The following is a 12530-nucleotide window of genomic DNA, read 5'->3' on the forward strand; positions in this document are numbered from 1 at the left end:
CCTTTCCCGGTCATCAGCATACGGAACGGAAGAGTGGCCATCACCCGAGGTGGTTGTCCAGGTCGTAGCGACCTTCTCCTGTGACTGGCTTCAATTAAAATTTTAATTAAGAAAAACGACACCACCGACAACCACGGCAGCACCGTCGCGGGGTTCGAAGTGAGAGTGTGGGGTGAAGAGGGACAGTTTAACGAAAGACAAAAGACTGTCACAGAAGACAGAAGACAGAAGACAGAAGACAGAAGACAGAAGACAGAAGACAGAAGACAGAAGACAGAAGACAGAAGACAGAAGGCAGAAGACAGAAGACAGAAGACAGAAGACAGAAGACAGAAGACAGAAGACAGAAGACAGAAGACAGAAGACAGAAGACAGAAGACAACTGACAATTGACAATTGACATACTTTCAACTGAAGAATGAAGACTTACAATTGAAGACTGAAGTCTGAAGAATTACCAACAAATTGAAGTCCATTTCACCCCAATAAACCCCTGCCCAGCTTAACCTAAATAAGACTATAACTTGTTGAGAAGCCCGGTCGTCGCAAAAGTGGGCAAATAATGGACGACCGGAGACTGTGTCGGAAGTGCAATTAAAACAAAAAAGGTCCTTTTACCACCAAGTGTCCCCGCCTCTAGTTTTGGATCCGTTTGATGGCCGTCACGTCAGAACTGCCGCGACCAGAACTTTAGACGGCCACCCCAGCAGCGAGTACGTGTTTAGCGGAAATTAAAGTGAAAAATAGCTGTTTGAGGATCTTGCGGTGAATTAATTTTGCGTTCTAGCCAACTGAGTGGCTGCGACGGTGACGGTTTACTTGGCGGGGCTAGACCGTAATGAGGGAGTGAAGAGCATTTTTTTTTATTAGCGGGACGGAAATTGTTTGACATTTCGGCGGGGGTCCTTGAGCGGGGCGCACAATCTTTAGAATTAATTTAGATGGAGATGGAGATTATCTGGAGGGTGATTACATTTATTGCTGGGATTTTTTGTAACCTAAGCAAAGGGACATGAATTTCGTTAGATGGATTTTCCACACCTTTTTTACAGGTTTATTTTTTTTTAAATAATACATATTTCCGTGAAAAATCCATTCCTCTAAAACAGCGATACTTAACCTTCTTCAACGATGGTACACTACACACATCAATTTGATAGCAGAAAACTGCAAAAGTGATGAGAATTGGTTGAAAATAAGTAAAGCTAATTCTTTTAATAGAGTCAAGTGTTTCTTTCAGCTTTTGTAATTCATTCTGGTAAAGCAACTTCCCTTGTTAAAAAAATTGGTTTCGAAAATCTGTACATTGCAAATCTGATGAAAATGATGAAATGCACATTTACTATAATTAATTTTATTTTTCATTTAATCAATTTAAAATAAGAACTCGTTACAAAAAAAAAAGAAAAATATGATTTCATGTTTTCTATTCATTTGAAACAGTATTTTCCTTTTTTTCCTCCATCAAACTGATTACTAATTGGTTGAAAAGTTGTTTTTTTTTGTGTATTTCTTAAGTATTAATTATAAATAAACACATTTTCGGTCGATTTTTTTTAACAGTTTCTTCGAAAGATGTGATTTTTTCAATTTAAATGCAAGTACAAATAATTTAATTCAAAAAAAGTTCATAAAATTCAAATGCCTAAATTGAGTGCACAGGAGTTGTTGATTTGTGTAGTATAAACGATCCAGCAAGTTTTTTTAAGATCTGAAATGATCCGGTTCAAATTCGTATTTTTTGGTCGATTTCGCGTGGAATCCGTCTATACAAAAATGGTACATAAATTTTAACAAACTCTATACTGGGAATGAAATTTTCTGCTTCCCTACAAAAAAAACTACAAGTTTTCCAACACAGCCAAACATTTAACATAACGCCCTTTTTAAATTATGGATTTGTTTTTTTATTTTTAAATATTGTTTACGATAAAATAATGGTAAAATTTCACAAATGAAAATTAAGTGACTTATAAAACTACAATGAGCAATTCCAGCCCAAAACAGGAATTTTTTAAAGTACTTTTTTCTCGACCCTCTCCGATTTCAATGAAACTTTGTAGACTTTGTTATCCTACGCTTATATAAGCCATTTTTATGTATATATAGTCAGTTACACTCGATAGTGACATTTGAGAAGGGCGTAAGTGTTTTAAATATTTTTGTATTTCGTAATTTAAATATTGCTGTATCTCGAAGCCGTTGCATCGTATCAAAAAAAGAAAAAAACACTCCACTTTTATGAGATTTTTTGATTTTTATGTTTATAAGTCAAATTTGAGGGTGAGCCCACGATTTTTTTTCGCTCAATTTTTTTGTGAAAATGTTACAAAAAGACTCACGAAATATGCAGGATGGAGCAACTCACCAAAAAAATACAAAAATCATTTACTGAAACTGTTTTTTTTTTTCAAAAGTGCTCAAAACATCAAAATTTTCAAAATCCGAACACGAGAGTCGATTCTACAGACCATTTTACATAAAAGTCTCCATATTGACCATTGTTCTAAATCCAATCCTTGTGAAGTTACAGCGGTTTTAAAAATAAAAATGTTGAAAAAATAGGTTTTTTGATGGTTTTTCGCAATGTCTATATGACAGTCTTGATTTTTCAGTCTCTAAAATATTTTTACCGGAAGGCTCGTCCAATTTCCCATAACTTTGCCTTTGACAGCATTTCAATTGGATGTACGGGCTTACAGATATAAGCTTATTTCATTGCTCATAACTGAAAACATAATAGGCTATTTTCACAAAAAATTTGAACGAAAAAAAATCGTGGGCTCACCTTCAAATTTGACTTTTAAGCTTAAAAATCAAAAAATCTCATAAAAGTGGAGTGTTTTTTTCTTTCAGTGTATTTTTTTTTTCAAAAAGCCCGTAAAATTTCCTACAAGTTTGTCTTTGACCACTTTTTGGTACAATGCTACGGCTTCGAGATACAGCAATATTTAAATTACGAAATACAAAAATATTTAAAACGCCGTTCTCAAATGTCATTATCGAGTGTGAAATGATGATCCATATACACAAAAATAGCTTATATAAGCATAGGAAAACATGTCTACAAAGTTTCATTGGAATCGGAGAGGGTGGGGTACAATCGATTCCCTATTTCACATGGAATTGCTCCAATTTATTTGTTCTTAATACTTGACTTGCTTTATCTCAGGAATAAATGAAAAAAAAAATCCTTTTGCTTAAAAAAAATAATCTCTTGGCTGCAATGTTTTTAAAAATGTCATTTTTTCCGGGGTCAACTTTGGCTGTGTTTCTTAGACTAACATTTCTGGAGTTTTTTTTAGAGGTCCAATAAACAAAATTTTTTTGAGTGTTTTTGAAACCGTCAGGTGTATTTAAAAACACACAAAAAGCAAAAACTGAAAATTTGGTTTATTGGATCTTTTTTTATTTAAAAAAAACTCCAGATTTCTTTTATAATTTGTTAAATTAATTATGCAATATTTTTGTAGTGTTCCAGACTTTGTTTTACAACTAGAAATGCAAAGCCTAATACAATCAGAAAGAATCGTAAACACAACAAGATACATGCAAAACAAAATATTAAAAATGAAACAAAAATAAAACAAGATGAGTTAAAATTTTCGTAGAACAATAGTTGCTTAAAATGCCTCCTGAACAGGGGAAAAAAGGAAATTCAAAACAAAATTTAGGCGCTAGAGGGTTAAGTTTTATTAAATGGTTCGAAAGCATTGTAGTAAAAGAACTTTTTTAAATAGTGTTCAACAGGTTTTTCTGTCGTAGACCATTTTAAAATCAAATAATATTTGGACAGTTTAGTTTAAATTATTTGAATCTTTTGACAGATTACAATTTTATCACTTGTACAGAAACTCTTATTTTTCGCTAAAAACTGTGATTTGCTTATCTCTAATATGTTTTCAACTTTTCGTTTAAAAATATTAATCTAAATTTAATCTTATTTTTTTTCTCCTCTTTCATTTCAGATTTCTTCAAAACAAAACACAGAAAAACAACAAAACATCAACTGCATCGCAGAATCGCTCGAATCTCCACCCAAGAGTCAAGATTTATGAAACCAATTTAGCGGAGGCAAACTTGCACTGGAAAACACTAGCTCTCAACTCTGCTAAAAACTCTGCCCCAGCATCCAGAACAAACGAAACAACATTTTCGACGTAGTTTTTTTTTGCCGGCGCACACGATTTTCTACCCAACTAGCCTCAGCCGAAAGCTCTTCGACTTGGTTCTCAACGGCAGAATCTGTGTGTTGAGTTTGTGTGAGTTTGCTGAAAAAAAAAGTGTTCCACAACAACAACAACAACAACAAAAAGCAAGTCTGAAAAAGCTCCGTAATTGCAGTGTTGAAAGTGAGAACAACGTGAAAATTGCATTGGATGAAAAAGAGTATTTGAAGAAGAAGAAGTGGCGCGAAACAAGCGAGCCGGAAAAATTCCCATGAAAATCTACTTTTCCATCTCGATGGAGGGGTTTTCCGATGCTGCACGAATTTTTATGGGATAAAAAATATTGTATCATCGCGCGCTGGTGTGTTGGTGGGAGAAGAGTGTCAGTGTCAGGCCGAATAAATGAAATAAAGTGCGGTGGAAAAAAGTAAATCATTAAAAAGAGGGTTTGAGAAGCGAAAAAAAAGCGAGGAAAGAATTAACGAAAATTGGTGTCAAAGGCGGTGTTGTGCAATGTTTGGTTGAAGGTGGGAATAAAAGAAGCAGTTAGATAATTCCAGATAAATAAAGCTTAAAACAGAAGAAGAAGAAGAAGCAGCGAAAAGAGAGAAGCTTAACGAAAGTGAAAAAGTGCTGGGAAAATCGCGTGATGTGAGTGTGTGAAATTGTTTCAGTGTGGCGCACGCGAGTTTCCTAAAGTGACGGAAGAAGCAGCTTATGCATCGCTAGAAGAATAGGGTCATTCACGCGACTTCGTCGCACGTCCTCCCAGATGGCGCTCGTTGACGAGCCAAGTGTGACTTAACCACTGCGAAAAGTTACGCCGGATTTCTCTCGCTCTCTGGCTGCGTGGAGACCACTTGAATTAGGTAAGTTTGGGGGAAAGAGTCTGGGGGTCTGGTCATTTTGGGCCTGTTTTAGGTTAAGTAGCAAGTAGCCGGCGAACGCGGCATTGTTTATTGTGTTTGAGTCGGGCGGGACTTGGGCGACTTTTGATTAAATGGTGTAATTTGTTCAAGTTGTGTAAAAGTGCGTTTGTATGATCTGATTCAAATGGGTGATTGTAGAGAAAAAAAGAGAGGGTTGTACTTTTTCGAGGGTTATGCCGACACCAGTACAGGCAATGAAGTTGGGCGTTGAGCAAAATGGTTAAGGTGAGGTTGAAATAACGTGCGGGCGTTGTGGTCACGACATAACCGCATCATGAATTGGTATCATAAATAACTATGTTGGAATAATGATGATGAGCTGTGATTTTATCGGATTTTCTGCAGTTTTGTGAGAGACATTTAGCCAGATGAAATAAATTGATCCACAGCTTGTTCATACATTTCGTTCATCTATTTTTTTTTGCGATGATGCTCGAAACTATTATTGACAAAAATGACTGAAGTAGCGAACCGCACTAATTCTCCATGCAGGACAAACACGTTAGTAATTACACAAATTCCGGACATCAATATCATCAAGTTTACTGAGATTCGGCTTCAAAACTTAGGTGGTCAAAACTTTCGATAGGGTGAACAAATCTTGAATATTTATGGCTCTTTGGAAAGGTCTTTTGATTATCTTTCTCATGATATATAATACGAAAACACATTTTTATACATAACTTTTGAACTACTTATCAAAACTTCTCGATGATGACATTTGAGGAGGGCGTAATTGTTTTAAATATTTTTTTGTATTTTGTAATTTAAATTTTGCTGTTTCTCGAAGCCATTGCATCGTATCAAAAAGTGGTCAGAGACAAACTTGTAGGAAATTCGACGGACCTTCAAAAAAAATACACTGAAAGAAAAAAACACGCCACTTTTATGAGATTTTTTAATTTTCAGGTTTTAAAGTCAAATTTGAAGATAAGCACACGATTTGTTTTCGTTCAAAATTTTTGTGAAGATAGTCTAAGATGTTACAAAAAGACTCACAAAAAAATCAGGATGGAGCAACTCACCTAAAAAAATACGAAAATCAATTACTGAAACTGTTTTTTGAAAAGTGCTCTAAACGTCAAAATGTTCAAAATACGAATACGGGAATCGATTTTCTAGTCAATTTCACATAACAGTCTCCATATTGACCACTGTCCTAAGTCCGATCCTTGCGAAGTTACAGCGGGTTTAAAAATAAAAATGTTGATAAAATTGTTTTTTTTATGGTTATTGACAATTCCTACAAGACAGACTTGATTTTTCAGTCTCGTAAATATTTTTACCGGAAAGCTCGTCCAATTTCCCATAAGATTGTCTTTGATCACATTTCAATTAGAAGTATGGGCTTACAGATTTAAGCAAATTGCATTGCTCATAACTGAAAACAGAATATTTTGTTCAGTGTGGTTTAGTGGATGGTAGAAGACATTGAAATGCTGTATATTTAAAAAAAAAAATTGGGAATTTATCTATTTATGGAATAAAGTTGAAAAATGATTGAAAGATGGCTAAAAACCTGAGAAGAGTGTCCGATTTGATAATAGGAAAACACTCCAAAAAGTAAAAAAATAAATAAATAAATAAATAGTGTTAAAATCCACTTCCGATTTTCGTAGTGAATTGCTCAGCTGTGTAACGAAAAATGAAACTAAAACAAAACATTCGTGAAATCTCAATTATTTGATTTTGTTATTCAACTTTAAAAAAATCAAAGCATGAGTTTCTAAAATTTCAAATTTCAGCATTTTTGTATGACACAATCTCATCCCCCAGAACCAATGTCACCCCTGATGACGGTACTTAAGGTTTATTTTAAAATAGCACAGATTTTGTTTGAAATAAATCTTTGAATTATTATTATTTTTAATTCATTTAAAAAATATCTTTTATCATATCTCAAAAACTTGTACAGCAGTTTTTTAAACTGACTGTTAGTTTGAAAGTGGTTAAACAATGGTAATAAGAACTGTTATACAACAAATGGCAACACTTGTTTTTTTTTTTCTTTTTTTATTCCTTTGCCTCCACATCGACTATAGTCAGAATAAGGAACATGTATTTTAAAAAATATTTGCACCGTCCTTAGTTATTTACAAAATGACCCAAGTATAAAAAAAACCGTTCTGCAAACGTCAATCACGAACCAACCGCGTTCATACACGGACATTGATCCAAAAATTCGAAAAAAAAACATCTTTTGACTGATTTTTAATCTTTAAAAAGTAATAGAAAGCAGAAGTACAGTCATGCCCCGGTTTTGCACGTCTCGGGTTTGCACTGTCCCGGTTTTGATTCGTACAGCTGCCTCGGTTAAGCACGGCCCAGTGCTTAACTGAAGCACAGAGCTTATGGGATTTTGGCTATATGGGAGACATTGGCTTTAAAGGTATGAAAAATCATGCAAACATGAAAAAATTATAGTGTTTTGGAATAGGGATAATGTCAGCTATCCATTAGAATTATAATTTCATGAAAAATTTTCACAAAAAGAAGTATTTTTCCTGTATTTTGAAAATGCATGTTTCTCGAAAAAATACTCAAAATTTCAGTTTTTACAATATGGGTATCAAATGATCAGGATTTTTTCGTACATTTTGAATGTAATAACAACGTATTTTGAAAACACTCAACCTTTTCACAAAACTTCGTATTTTGGAAAAAAAAAAACTCAAAATTTAAGTTTTTACAATATGGGTATCAAACGATCGGGTTTTTTCATACATTTCGAATGTCATAACAAAATATTTTGAAAACACTCAAAATTTTCACAAAACTACGTATTTTCAAAAAAAATCTCAAAATTCCAGTTTTTACAATATGGGTATCAAACGATCCGGATTTTTTCATACATTTCGAATGTAATAACAACATTTTTCGAAAATACTCAAAATTTTCACAAAACTACGAATTTTCGAAAAAAAATCTCATTTTTAAAAAAATATTGTTATTGCAATCAAAATGTATGAAAAAATCCTGATCATTTGATACCCGTATAGCAATAACAATATATTTTTGGTTTCTTTAGAGAAAAAGAATTGCATTTTCAAAATACAGGAAAAATACGTATTTATGTAAACATTTTCATTAAATTACAATTTTAATGGATAGCTGACATCATCAAGATTCCAAAACACTAGAATATTTTTATGTTTGCATGATTTTTCATACGATTATAGCCAATGTCTCCCATATAGCCAGAATCCCATAAGCTCTGTGCCTCGGTTATGCACGCCTCGGTTTTGCATCCCCCATATGCGGTGCTAAATCGAGGCATGTCTGTATTAAATTTTAATGAAAATCATATGTTCCAAGATTTTACTCGTTTCATGTAATTTTAAATGTTTATGTTGTCCCAGATAATGTTTCGATTAACTTTGTTGCGTCTTAAGGTGAAGCCGTTGATCATTTTCGAAGAAAATTGATCATCACTATAAAATATTCTGTATAAATTTCATTTCAATTAATATCTGCACCAAAATGAATCAGCAAGTGCCGGTTGTTGCCTTCTTGAAGCCACTGAAGGAATTTTTGATCTAAATCAAATGTGTTTCAAAATTTATATAATTTTGTGGAACAATCATTGACGCCCAAGTTCGCAATAATTGATTAATGACGATTTTCATAACTTTACAAGGAATGACATAATCGTTACCAAAAGGAATCAGCATGCGTAGGGCACTATTCTAAACAACTTGTTGAAGGAATTTTGTCAAAATATTGAAAGCGACGCAAAATTTATACCTTTGAACGAAAAATCATGACAATGATGGAAGTCTTCACGTTAACAGCTGAAAAGCTTATGTAAAAAACACTCCAAAAATCGAATAAGTTACTAAAAATTATGAAATTGATAATAATTGGAAGTTGTAAAATAGGTCTGAAACCACCAATAAAAGGCAAAAGTCATGATGAATGCTATTAGGCTGGTACAAATATTTTTAAAGTTTTTGTCACCCCCCCCCCCCCTTCAAAATTGGCCCGAAAAATCAGGGGGCAAAAAAAATATTTTTACAATAAACTTCAAAATTTCAATGAAAATTCAAGTGCAACCAGCTGAAATCAAATTAAAATACATTCTTCTGCGTTTAAAATAATTTTTAAGCATGTTTGGGTTTATTAAAAAATCTTAAGATTTTTTGAAAATTTTCGATGCAAAATCTTTTTTTTCGATACAATTTTTGTTTTTGTCAGATCTTAGATTTTTTGAAAACTAATGATTGCAAAACAACTGAACTAGTGTAAAATGCATTTTAAAACACTTATTTCATTGAAATGTGAAGACTATGGCTTGTTATTTAAATTTTTATATTTTTTTATTTTTTGCCACCCCCCCCCTTGACCTCGGCCAGGGCCGAGGGACAAAAACTTTTTTAAATATTTGCATCGGCCTTACTTATATAAAAAAAAATGGAAAAATAATATATACAAAAAAGTAACGTTTTTCATAGAACAAAAGTTGCATAAATCGACTCTCTGAACACGCGAAATATAATAAATTTTAAACAAAAAAAAATTCTGCAGACATTAATAAATCAATAACATTACTCATCACTACCAAATTAACTTCTTCCCACCCAGAGCAAAATCGAGATTTTTTACGTTTTCCACCATTACTCGTAACTGAATCGACCAAATTGGATGAAATTTTAGTGGTTATAAGTTAACATTCTTTATAAACCAATACAGGTTGAACTAGGTTGAAAAAATGCATGGTTGCAGAGAAATTTAATTTTCAACACGAAAATTTGTGGTGCTCTGGGCGTTAGAGAGTTAAGTTTATGGACGGCAAATTGAATTTTAATGGTCCTAATTCCTTGTTTATTTTATTGTAAGTTTATTTGTATATTTATCATATAACCCTCTTATGCTTCATATTTCAATTGATGATTCATTTGCTTTATGGAACTTTTTTACGCATTCATTCCAGTAATTTTTTGTTTTAACCAAACCCAACTCACTTTAAATTCCCACGAAGTTCCATTACTAATTGAAAAGAAGGAAACAAAAACTTTACCCTACATTTTTTCCGTCCAATTGCCAAGCCAGTCAGTCAGTTTCCCTCCAGAATGGAACATGCTCGTCCACCAAACAATAATGCAACGATCTGCCAAGTCTGCACTGATGCTGGCGCTGCAAGTAATGCAATTTTGTGTTTAATTTCCCTCTTAACCACCACCGTCCAATGTAAACAGACATCAACGATTCTCATGCGCACATGTGCACAAATTGTTCCCCCTTCGACGGTAATGCAAGATTGCAACAGACAGAGTGGGGCAGGAGGGAGAAAAAAAAGATGCTGAAACTGCTGCAAATTTGCAGATCTCTGCCGGTACCGGCAAGTGGGTAAGATGAAAAAAGTCAGATTAAGACACCTAGTGGGGAGAGGGAGATTAATAGACTATTTTTTTGTTTTATTTTTTTTATATTGTTAAGCAGAATTCTTGTCATAAACTTGATAAGTTTTGACTAGTATAGAATTAGAGAATTTAATCAATTACAAAACCTTCTCCACATACAAGTAAAAAGAAAAAAACAAAACGTAGAAATGTCAGAAATCATTTTGCTAAGAATCTACACATGCTCACAATGTTACACATGCCTGCGTGTGTGTGTGAATATTTGTGTGCATAGTTTCATATGCTGCAATGAATTGTTTTTTTTTCTGCTTCTGCTGCTCCTCACTCTTTGAGGTAAACCATCAGGAAAATAGTGCTGGAGGCTCTTCTCCACGGAAGAACAAGCCTGAAAGAGCGCTGGCTTACCTCGAAATCTGCCTGTTATGAAGGCTACTACCCAGAGTAGTGAGAGTAATATAAGCATAAACATACACACACTCACCACACAAAGCTGCACTAAGTCTGCACTAAAGACAGTGAAACGGCAGCTTCCACAGCTGAGGGTGGAAGCGGGAGGACGTTGGCCGAAAAATGTTGCGAAAGCTTTTTCACAGTCTGGTAGCATGAAATGCAGCACTAGTCGGGCTTACGGTGATGCGTCGTACAGTATGGGGTAAAATTGTACAGCACGAGAAGGGGGCTGATTTAAGGCAGCTTGACTGTGTTGACAGCACAGCAAAAAATGGGATGATTTTGTGCTTTCATTCTTGGGAGCCAGGATCCGGAAGGAGATGAATTCATCAGATGTCAGGAAACTAGGAATGTGGAAGTGAGTGGATAATTGTTTCGTGAAGTATGCTTGCGGGATGCAGGAAATTGTTTTGAAATTTTAATTTTCCTTGTTTATTAATCATGGCGCTTTTTAGTGTTGCTTTTGTTTTGGAAAGACACAATTTTTTGGTTTATTTTGTTTAAAAACTGTATTTGTTTAATTCGTTTGGAAATTTATGTTTCAGTAAATCCATTTTAGAAGATGAACAACTCTCCTCGTATTCCGGAAATGGAATTTATCTGCAGTTTCAAATTTGGCTTGAACTTTGTGCGGGCTTTCTCTGTGACCAAAAAGCCATTTTGTGTCATTGGTTCACCCACACAAGCTTCCATACAATTTTGGCAGCTATCCATACTAAAATGCTACGAAAATATTCGAAAGTCTGTACATTTTGAAGGAAATTTCTGATTGATTAAGTGTCTTCGGCGAAATTGTATATATTGATAAAAATTATTTAGAACAAATAGGTACACGGAAAAGCCGATTTTTAAATTAACTATTTTCTCTTAAAAATCAATTTCCCAGATCCAGCTTTTTTGAACTATTTTGTTCTGCCACAAAATATTGACAGAAGTGTCAGATCTTCGATTTTTAAAACTCGTTTGGATGGTTTTCAATTACATATCCATCGAAATGTAAGATGATGCTTCCGGGCATAGTTTTCGGTTGATAAGTAAGATCCGCCATCAAAAAAGAACGTAAATATCGCTTAGGTGGTCATATTTTGAGAAAGGGTTGCCAAATCTTTGATTTTTAGACACGTTTAAACATTTAAACGGTAAGATATCCAAAGGTATATGACATGATGAACATTCGAAAGTATGCAAAACACATTTGTATACAAAACTTTTGAACCTACCTCTTGAAACTTATATTTTTTTGCGAAACTCGATCTACGAGACCCTAAATCGAGTCGAATGCGTCCGGTTTTGGCCTAAATCGGTTCAGCCAGTGTTGTGAAAACACACATTCGGACAGACTTTTGTTCATTTTTCTATTCTTAGTCCATAGGTATTAAAAGTGTATGCCATCAGGTTTACCGAGCCTATGAACTATTGAAATATTTTTTTTTCATTTAAAGAACAGGAAATAGTCGTTAATGCAACAAGTTGCAAAAAGAAGATTTTTTCAGGTCGAGTCGTACATCTATCCAACGAGCTTTAACGAGTTGGATAAATATGACGAGTGTTGAAAAAATCAAGCTTTGCAACCAGTTCCATACAACATTTTTTGCAATTCTGAAAAACACCCTTTGAATGGA

At 34.0% G+C, this 12530-nt stretch overlaps 1 protein-coding gene across 1 annotated transcript in view; it reads left to right on the top strand.

Annotated features, from left to right (window-relative positions):
* Positions 1-12530, top strand: part of LOC6042974 — a 455221-nt gene that overhangs the window by 61067 nt on the left and 381624 nt on the right. The window contains exon 2 of the mRNA XM_038266300.1: positions 3969-5038. The gene's annotated coding sequence lies outside the window, so the exon portion shown is untranslated. The remainder of the gene's footprint in view (positions 1-3968; positions 5039-12530) is intronic.

Source organism: Culex quinquefasciatus, chromosome 3, assembly GCF_015732765.1.
Source record: "Culex quinquefasciatus strain JHB chromosome 3, VPISU_Cqui_1.0_pri_paternal, whole genome shotgun sequence".
Lineage (NCBI taxonomy): Eukaryota > Metazoa > Arthropoda > Insecta > Diptera > Culicidae > Culex > Culex quinquefasciatus.